Below are 11492 nucleotides of genomic sequence, written 5' to 3'. Positions count from 1 at the left end.
GGTCGAGCTGCAAAGTGTCAAAAATACGAAATTTTAAGAAACAAAACAGGGTGTGCTTTTTTACTGCATAAGACAAGGAAGTTAAAAGAATTTTGAAAATCTGCTGATAGAGCGTTAAAGTTGGATCTTCAAGCTTCAAAATGCTTTTTTTATTTTTTATCTACGATGATTTTTCACCGAGTTACAGTCATTTGAAAATAGCCTAATTTTTGGTGTCTGGAAAGTGTTCCCTATTTTTTTTTGAGTAGTGTATAATACTAAAATATAATACTAAAATATAATATAATACTAAAAAAATAATTTATATTTTTCAAAAAAATATTATAAAATTGTAATATGAATTGTATTATAAAAAACATTAAATTAATAAACAAATTAGATTTTTATTTTAATTTAATATTCTTGATTAAAGCAATAAATTATTAGGATTTAAAATATATTTAGAGTACATGTGATATTTACGATGAACTTTTGATAAATTGTGAATATTTGAACTTAATGAAATATTTGAAATAAGTAGAGAAAAAGGAGATATTATGGCTACTGTGGACATTACGGCTACTCCTATTATCTCTGTTATTAAGTGGACGAAGTCTAACAACTGCTTATGAAACTATTCGTTTAGTATAGTCCGCCGTTTTTAATGGCGCTATGTTAATACACAATAGCTAATAATTATAAAATATTTTTACTTTTAAGCATTTCAAACTTTTCTAAAGCAAATTTCAGCGCTTAATTATATACAGGGGTGACTGCACTAGTCAATGAACAAATAAAAAATAACTTAATACAATTACATTTTTAAATAAAACATTATATTTTAATAAAATCTCTATAAAAATTAGATTTAAACAATATCAATTAATTTTGCAATTTATTATTTTAAAGTCTTGTTATTTTAATAGTTTTTTTAAACTACTAAAATAACTAATTTATTGGCGACTGTTTAGCGACAGGTGCAATGACCCTACTTTCTCATTGTTTTGGAATTTAAGCGTATTATCACATGAATGTACGTACACTTGAGTTTTTTGTTATTTAAATTTTTATTCGGTTGAACACATTTTGAAATAAGCAAAGTTAAACAGTAACAATTGGATTTTGTTAATATGATTTTGTAAACGAAATTTTTATATCAAATTATTTCTTCGACGTCAATTGTCATTCTAAAAGACTGTATTTAGAAATATTAGAAGTATTTTTTGCCTGTTGTTTAATGTTAAACAAAAATAAAATAATATTTTTAATATCTCTTATGTTAAACGCATGTTACAAACAAAATGTTATACATAATATGTTTATTGACAATTTATATAATTTGAATTTTAAATTAATTAGCTAAATTTTGTGATTTTTATTAATTCTTTGTTTTATTGTGTATAAAAATCGGCGTGCAATATTAATTCCATCGGAACAAATTGTTCTGTATCTATACATTAATGCTTTCTTGACTTTTGTTTGTTTTTTACATTTCTTATAACTATTTGTATTTTGCGTACTTATCAAGGATGATTACTCAATTTTTGAAAACAAATCATGATCTGCATATAATAGATACTCTACAAAGCTTCCAGTGAATAAATTCTCTTGTTTTTTATTCTTTACGAATTCTATTAATGATCTTTCGTACAGATTGTATCAATGTACGATTTATTTCCTACGTGCTGATAATAAAAAGTATTAAGTGACATTGAGTGCGCTCTACCTGATTTATGCATTATTTATCTTTTAAACGTATTTATATGATAATTACGTGATTAAATTGGAATCTGTAATAGTTGAACTTTGAATGTTGATATTTATATATATTATTTGCTTCTGCATTTAACTTGTATGAAGTATATACATATGAAAAACAAACACACACATACAAACATATAGTAAGAATAAATACAAAAGTATATATATGTATACTTTTGTATTTATTCTAATAATAATAATACTTGATAACATTGTTATATTCAAAGATATATTCAACATTATGTTATTATATATATATATATATATATATATATATATATATATATATATATATATATATATATATATAACATAATGTTGAATATATCTTTGAATATAACAATGTTATCAATTATTATTATTGTTTAAAGTAAATCAATGCACACCTTTCCTTTGTATGAACAAATTCCTAGTAAACAGTGCCTAATCAATATTCCGTCAAATTATAATCAGGGATATGACGCCAAAATGAATCATCAAAATGAAGACAAAATAACAGCATCGTGACTGCAAAATGTCCCGTACCATGGCAGTGATCTTGACTCTTATTTTGACATAAGTTTAATTTGATAACGTTAGTTTGATGTCGTATTAAATAATATCTTGTATGGAAATAAACGTAAGATTAATGTTCATTTTTACTAATTAACATTGACTAGATTAACATTGATTTTAATTACTCATTTTTTTAAATTCTTAGAATTAGAAAAAGATTAAAAATAAATTAAATCAATATTAAAATTAATCTACATTGGTGGAAACGTACATTAGTCTTAAATTTGTTCCTCTACAAGATAAATTTACTTTGTAGACACAAAAGTAAATAGACATAAACATTAAAAAGGAATACAAATAAAATAAAAGCAAAAATATATTATATGATTTATTAATCAAGTACTGAAAAAAAATATATATATATATTCTTAAAGTACTTATATATATATATATATATATATATATAAAAGTACTTTAAGTTTATAAATATTTACAGTGTAGTATAAATATAAAATATAAAAAAAGTAAAAAAAATAAAATGTATAAAATATCTTATAAACTATTGATTGTAATTGATTTTGATAATTAGTCAATAATTTTACCTTATGTATAGAAATTGTATTACCTTATCTAGAGAAATTGTATTGCATAAAAAATCATATAACTCCATTTAAAAATGTGAAGGTAACTTTCATATTTTTTTAGCGCTTCAACCTAGAAAAAAAAGTATATTTCTCTTAAAACCAGATAATTTTTGTTTAAAGCACTTTTTCTATAATAAACTACATCAAAAATAAACAATTTTTTTGGAGATAAATAAAAATGGGACATTCTGATAATAAAGATAGAACACAAGTCTTAAATGTTTATAGAGATATTTAGAAATAGCCATCTACTACAAAACAATGTCGCGGATTTTTATTTCGAAAAAGTAACGCGTAGACAAAATTGTTTCAAAATAATGATATTATTGATGTTAACGTGACATTGAATTAAATTATTTTAACATTAAAATTATCATCTAAACATGTATTCCACCTTTTCTATAATGTTTCATTGTATACAACATTAGTTTACATTGGTATCAATTGTTTATTAATTGGTTATCATTACATTTTTTAACAACGATTTTAACATCACTTTGATTGATTTAATTTTATAATTGATTTTTAATTTTCATTTTAATTGTCATGTTTTACATTAAGCACATGATTTGAATAATGAATATCATCCTTGTAATTTGTATGCAATTGCATATGTATTTTTGAATATATTTTGACATTATCTTTATATACAGGAAAGTCGCAAAGTAAAATATTGTAGTTCTTGAAAAATTAAGTAAATTGGCTATTTGTAAATTTATTATTGTATATTATTAAAATCTTTAAATGTGTTATTATATGCTATTATACTATCAAAAAATTTTGCGCATTGCGATAAAATATATGATGTTTTTGCTATTTATAACAGAGCGCTATTTATAACATATAGGCACTGGGGATTTTTTTGTAACATATATGTTTGTTTTAGTGAGGCATTTATGTAGTGGTGGGATATGCAATTATATGTCTATATTACAAATTTGAAAAAATGAAGAAAAATAAGCCAATTCGAAAATAAAAATACCTACAATTTATTTATTTTTGTATTGAAAAATAAAACAATTTAATGTTTTCAATGGTATTAAATGCTCTGATGGCTTTTTTAGAATATTTTGGCTGAAACGTGGGAATATAACCGTAATAACATGCAAACACACAACCAAGACAGATAAGAAATACGATAAAAAAGCGTAGGATTTATTATGTTGCTCAAAACACTCCAGGATGTTTCACCATGTAATTTTTTCGTGTACAAGTAAAAAAATAGAAAAGTACGATGTATGAACTAAAGAGATGTAACAAAATTTGACAACGCGGTGGAAATAATAAATTAAAAACTTGTAACTAACATATTAATTAAAAACCAAGGTGTTGTAAGATTTTAGATGTAAATAAGTATTAAAATTCACAAATTAATTGTCTAATTATACAATTACGTTCGGTATTTTTAATAGCAAAATTAAGAATTATGCACAGAATATAAATAAAATATAAAATTTTATTAACAATTATGAAAAACATTTTGTCGTTTTAATTTTATGCCTTTAAAACCAACAGATTTCATGGAATCCAAATACATGCTAAAATTTCAACAATTGTTATATTCCCAGTAAGTCATTTTTTGCTTAGATTGTATTGCTCATACTTTTTTCAATTTTATGCATTATTATGCATTCAAACATTATAATATTATTATTAAGAATATTGCAATTATTATCAATCTTTAAAAATCATACGTATGAAAGTCATAAAAACAACTAGCATTTTTTTATATTTATTGAAAATTTTTATTATAAACAGTTAATATGCGTCAAAAAACCTAATAGTTATTCAAAAATAAACAAAGTTTTTCAGAAGAACGATATTACGTGCTTAAGAAATATGCAAATAGTGCAGAATAATTTTCTGCATTAATCACACATTGTTTTATTTTCCGGTGTTTAATGAATCATTTAATTACTAAGTTCATTGGGTGTGAAGAATTGACGCAGTAAACTAATCTTTGTAATTTTCCAGTCATTTGGTATACTAGTGGACATTTTTTGCCGCGATGTAAAGTGAGAGATGGTATCGATTTAAGAACGGAAGTCTTATACATAATGATAATAGAGGTAAATTGAGACATAACAAATATTCTTCAGTGGTGACATATAATATTTCAATTTTAATATATATTAGATTATATATATATATATATATATATATATATATATATATATATATATATATATAAAAGTACTTTAAGTTTATAAATATTTACAGTGTAGTATAAATATAAAATATAAAAAAAGTAAAAAAAATAAAATGTATAAAATATCTTATAAACTATTGATTGTAATTGATTTTGATAATTAGTCAATAATTTTACCTTATGTATAGAAATTGTATTACCTTATCTAGAGAAATTGTATTGCATAAAAAATCATATAACTCCATTTAAAAATGTGAAGGTAACTTTCATATTTTTTTAGCGCTTCAACCTAGAAAAAAAAGTATATTTCTCTTAAAACCAGATAATTTTTGTTTAAAGCACTTTTTCTATAATAAACTACATCAAAAATAAACAATTTTTTTGGAGATAAATAAAAATGGGACATTCTGATAATAAAGATAGAACACAAGTCTTAAATGTTTATAGAGATATTTAGAAATAGCCATCTACTACAAAACAATGTCGCGGATTTTTATTTCGAAAAAGTAACGCGTAGACAAAATTGTTTCAAAATAATGATATTATTGATGTTAACGTGACATTGAATTAAATTATTTTAACATTAAAATTATCATCTAAACATGTATTCCACCTTTTCTATAATGTTTCATTGTATACAACATTAGTTTACATTGGTATCAATTGTTTATTAATTGGTTATCATTACATTTTTTAACAACGATTTTAACGTCACTTTGATTGATTTAATTTTATAATTGATTTTTAATTTTCATTTTAATTGTCATGTTTTACATTAAGCACATGATTTGAATAATGAATATCATCCTTGTAATTTGAATGCAATTGCATATGTATTTTTGAATATATTTTGACATTATCTTTATATACAGGAAAGTCGCAAAGTAAAATATTGTAGTTCTTGAAAAATTAAGTAAATTGGCTATTTGTAAATTTATTATTGTATATTATTAAAATCTTTAAATGTGTTATTATATGCTATTATACTATCAAAAAATATTGCGCATTGCGATAAAATATTTGATGTTTTTGCTATTTATAACAGAGCGCTATTTATAACATATAGGCACTGGGGATTTTTTTGTAACATGTATGTTTGTTTTAGTGAGGCATTTATGTAGTGGTGGGATATGCAATTATATGTCTATATTACAAATTTGAAAAAATGAAGAAAAATAAGCCAATTTGAAAATAAAAATACCTACAATTTATTTATTTTTGTATTGAAAAATAAAACAATTTAATGTTTTCAATGGTATTAAATGCTCTGATGGCTTTTTTAGAATATTTTGGCTGAAACGTGGGAATACAACCGTAATAACATGCAAACACACAACCAAGACAGATAAGAAATACGATAAAAAAGCGTAGGATTTATTATGTTGCTCAAAACACTCCAGGATGTTTCACCATGTAATTTTTTCGTGTACAAGTAAAAAAATAGAAAAGTACGATGTATGAACTAAAGAGATGTAACAAAATTTGACAACGCGGTGGAAATAATAAATTAAAAAATTGTAACTAACATATTAATTAAAAACCAAGGTGTTGTAAGATTTTAGATGTAAATAAGTATTAAAATTCACAAATTAATTGTCTAATTATACAATTACGTTCGGTATTTTTAATAGCAAAATTAAGAATTATGCACAGAATATAAATAAAATATAAAATTTTATTAACAATTATGAAAAACATTTTGTCGTTTTAATTTTATGCCTTTAAAACCAACAGATTTCATGGAATCCAAATACATGCTAAAATTTCAACAATTGTTATATTCCCAGTAAGTCATTTTTTGCTTAGATTGTATTGCTCATACTTTTTTCAATTTTATGCATTATTATGCATTCAAACATTATAATATTATTATTAAGAATATTGCAATTATTATCAACCTTCAAAAATCATACGTATGAAAGTCATAAAAACAACTAGCATTTTTTTATATTTATTGAAAATTTTTATTATAAACAGTTAATATGCGTCAAAAAACCTAATAGTTATTCAAAAATAAACAAAGTTTTTCAGAAGAACGATATTACGTGCTTAAGAAATATGCAAATAGTGCAGAATAATTTTCTGCATTAATCACACATTGTTTTATTTTCCGGTGTTTAATGAATCATTTAATTACTAAGTTCATTGGGTGTGAAGAATTGACGCAGTAAACTAATCTTTGTAATTTTCCAGTCATTTGTGGTATACTAGTGGACATTTTTTGCCGCGATGTAAAGTGAGAGATGGTATCGATTTAAGAACGGAAGTCTTATACATAATGATAATAGAGGTAAATTGAGACATAACAAATATTCTTCAGTGGTGACATATAATATTTCAATTTTAATATATATTAGATTATATATATATATATATATATATATATATATATATATATATATATAATGTATATATAATTAAAGCAATATATTGAGCAGCAATATATTGCTAATTAATGCATAATTAATGACATGTATAGGATTGACGATAAAGAGTTTAGCAAGGTCATTCCTTGAATCCTTGATCACAGCTGTGGACCAAACATCGCATTTTTGCACTGACTGGAATGATGCCTTTAAGTGGTTGTCGGATTATCGTGTGTCCGTGACGCGTAACGATTGTAAACGGCGTATATGTAGTTGATTAGAAATTAGCATTCAAAATGCGTAGTGAGCCGTCTGAGTCACTCCGCAAGATTGAGACGCAATCGAGACAGTGCCATTAACTATTTATAAAATTTACTACTATTCACGATATGCGTAATGAACTTTGGCACTGGGTGGTCCTTATTTGTAAGAGACCGCGCGTAGTGAACAAGCCTACAATCTGCGTGGCGTGAAACGTTAATGAGTATGATGTTTAGCGCTCCCTCATATCTGTTTAAATATTCAAATTGCGTCAGACGAAAGCAAAAAGCATGGAATTTTATACAGTTTCGTATTTATATTCGATTCTTATATTTAACTCTCAATTGGAGCACTGGATTACACTTAAGCTGTATAAAACAATGCTACGCATTCACAAATTTTCTTTTCTTTTTTCCTGAATATTTCAAATATTTTCAATTTCTCCATGACGCAATTATGTGCTCTACAATCGGGAGATAATGCTCTAGTTGAGGATTAAGATTGTTTTAAGTTCCTTTGTAAGATGTCATTAATCAATTGGACAGTTATATTAATACCGCAAGACATTACTTACGACGACCTTGAAATAAGAATCCTAGCTATCAATTTAGCAGTTTTTATAACGGTACCGATAAGGCTGTACGGCGGAAAGACAATAAAGCTTATGAATAACTTATAAAATAAACTTTGAAAACTTTTTTGTGAGAAAAACAAAGCAATAAATCATAAGCGATAAGACAGAGAATTTTTAGTTTGTTTTTAAATATTGACTTAGTTTAAAAAAATATTTTTTTGAACATATAAATTTTTTCAAATAAAAAGAAAAAATTACTTATAATTATATAATAATTATTATAATAAAGGGTTATAAAAAGTGTATGATAATAATTAAAATGTATAATGATAATTAAAAAATTAAAAATAATCAAGATACAAATATACAGTGTAATAATTTTTTTGCCGCAAGTTATTCGATTTCTTGATAAGGAAATGCATAATTATATATTGTATGATTAATTTATTGCCGCAATTTAAAAACAATTTTTAAAATTAAAATTTATTTAACTTTTGCAATAATTTCCGCGTCGTCACATACATGTATACAATCGACGATTATAAAACAGCAAAGTTGTGAGTGCTAGTGCTTCAAATTATTCATCAAGTAATAAAAAATTATGCTTATAAATTACGCTTATAATCTTTTAAATTTTAGCATGTTACATAGAGAATAAAGGTAAACTTTTTATTAATATTATAATAGATTTGATTTAATTCGTTTTTTTACTCTGAAAGATTCAAATTTGAATAGTTCGAGAATTTTGAATCATTTTGTAAAATTCTTGCAATTAATTTTTTTGTTTATTAAAAAGGATCTGCAATGTCATATGAATGAAAATATTTTATTACATTTAAATTAGCATATTATGTAAATTCGAAAAAATTTGCTTTATGTTCGAATCAAAAAGACTTGATTTCGAACGTATTATAAAAAATTTGATTTGATTCAATTTAAATTTAATTTTTACAACTGTTTTTAAATTTGCTTTGATAAACTAATCATGCAGCATATACACTTCCTACCGCGTAATCTTATCACTAGATATGTGCGGCAAAAAAACTATTACACTGTACATTTGTATTATAAATATTATTAATTTTTTAATTATTATTAGTATACTTTTATAACTTTTATAATTTTAATTATTATTAGTATATTTTTATAATTTTATCATAATAATTATTATATAATTACAAAAATAGTAGTTCTATCTTTTTATTTAGAAAAATTCATATGTTCAAAAAAATAGATTTGTAACCTAAGTGACTATATTTAAAAATAAACTAAAACAATAAATTCACTCGCAAATACTTGATTTCTATTAGAGAGTTTATTTTAGTACATTTTAAATAATATACTTGTTTTTTCTGCATATCATACACATTTTATAGTCTTTTGTGAAATATTCATATTCTTTATACATATTTTCTACATTAGTGTCTCATTAGCGACAATAATCAAATTATAGACTATAATTAAAAGTGATCTTATAAAATAAATGATCAAAAAATCCTTGTCATCAATAGATTTATCCTATCATAGATTTATCCTATCATAGACTATGCCGTTCACGACAGCTTTTGTACGACGTATTCTATTGTTTTTTTTTTCGATTAATACAAATCATGATAATTTAACGAAACATGCGTCGTACGAAATTAATGACATCGGTTGCCGATGAATAAGGAAGCGATGTTACATCCGCATAGTGAAGGAGGGGAACGCGACTATGATTAAAAGAGACAAAGGCTAAACTCGCAAAGAAAATATTATGTTGACTGCCGATCGGATCAACCTTGGCCGTGCCATTCCACGACTTGTTAATTATTGGTCGGTTATCGCTTGCGGAATTAAAATTCCCGTGATGCTTGGGTGACAAATGTGCGCGTCCGAATTTAAGCCGCCGTTTGCACGCAGAAGCACACACGTTGCTACAATACGTGTTGTTTACCTCGTGCAGATCGAGCCAACAACCTGCACACACATTACTAATTTCCAGATTTCTTGTTATTTTCTCCGTTTGTCCTTCTTTTTTTCTTTTTATTCTTTTTATTTTATTATTTAGACGATTATGTTGCTTTATAAAAAAAAAGAAGATAAAGTATAAAACAAATTAATCAATGACAATTAAAATTATTTAAAAATTAATTTAAAAAATAATTACTAAAATATGAAACTTGTATAATTTTGAGTAACAAATCAGAAATAAGAACGTTTGTGTTTGTGTCAAATACGTCAAGATATATCGCGTCAAAATATTATTAATAAACGGATAATGTCTTACATTTTTATTATGTTAATAATCTGCAATTTCAATTAATTATAAAACATTTAATAATAAGCAGAAAGATATTTGACTGATAATGTAACAACACAATTTAAATAAGAATATCTTTAACGGTCGTAGTTAGATTTTAGTGCTTATATTTATTCATGTGATTCTATATACTTCTTCAAGTTCAATAAACTGCGCACCGAATTGTTTTTTTGACCATAATTTAATAATACATTTCTATAAATAAAATAAAAAAATTACTTGATGATGCGTGCGAATATCACTGCAGTTAAATTTTTTTTTACATTAGCATATATTATGTATCACGTAACTTGGATAAAAATTATAAAAGTGAGCAAATTCATTTGACGTTGACAATAAACTTATAAATGTTCTAATAAATTTTCACCAAGTTGTGCAATACATAATTGGCCCCTTAAATACCATCCAGAATGTGTCAAATTGAGAGTGCTTTCAAAATATGCATATATGATGTCGTTGCTACTTTATTATCACTATAGATTTTTTTGTGAAATAAGTTTCTTTATAAAGCGACACACTGAGAGAAAAAATATCTTAAAACAAAAATATTTTACTTAACACAAAAAAAAATTATTTTGGTGAGCCTAATATATTATTAACTTGTAGTCAAGTTACAAGTTTCTTAATTAAAATTTTTATAAAATAAAATTTAAAAATAATTTTTAATTAAGTAATTTTTTTCTGCAGCTCTAAAAAATATTTACTGTTAGTCTATTTTTATATTCAAAGGAATCAGATTTCTTAATCTAAAAAAAAAACGATTTACTTAAGTTTAATAATTATTATTATTAGCATATTTGTAAAATTATTATTTAAACAATAAAAACTGTGAAAAGGGGAAAAATGTAAAAATACAAAATTATACACTCAAGATAATATATCTATTTATTTAAAAGTGAATATTTGTACTTAAACATAATAAACAAATGCTTGCATAAAAATATATAGTTTTAAGAAAAAA

This window comes from Solenopsis invicta, chromosome 15, assembly GCF_016802725.1.
Source record: "Solenopsis invicta isolate M01_SB chromosome 15, UNIL_Sinv_3.0, whole genome shotgun sequence".
In the NCBI taxonomy this organism is placed as follows: Eukaryota; Metazoa; Arthropoda; class Insecta; order Hymenoptera; family Formicidae; genus Solenopsis; species Solenopsis invicta.
This window is presented reverse-complemented; position numbering follows the sequence as displayed.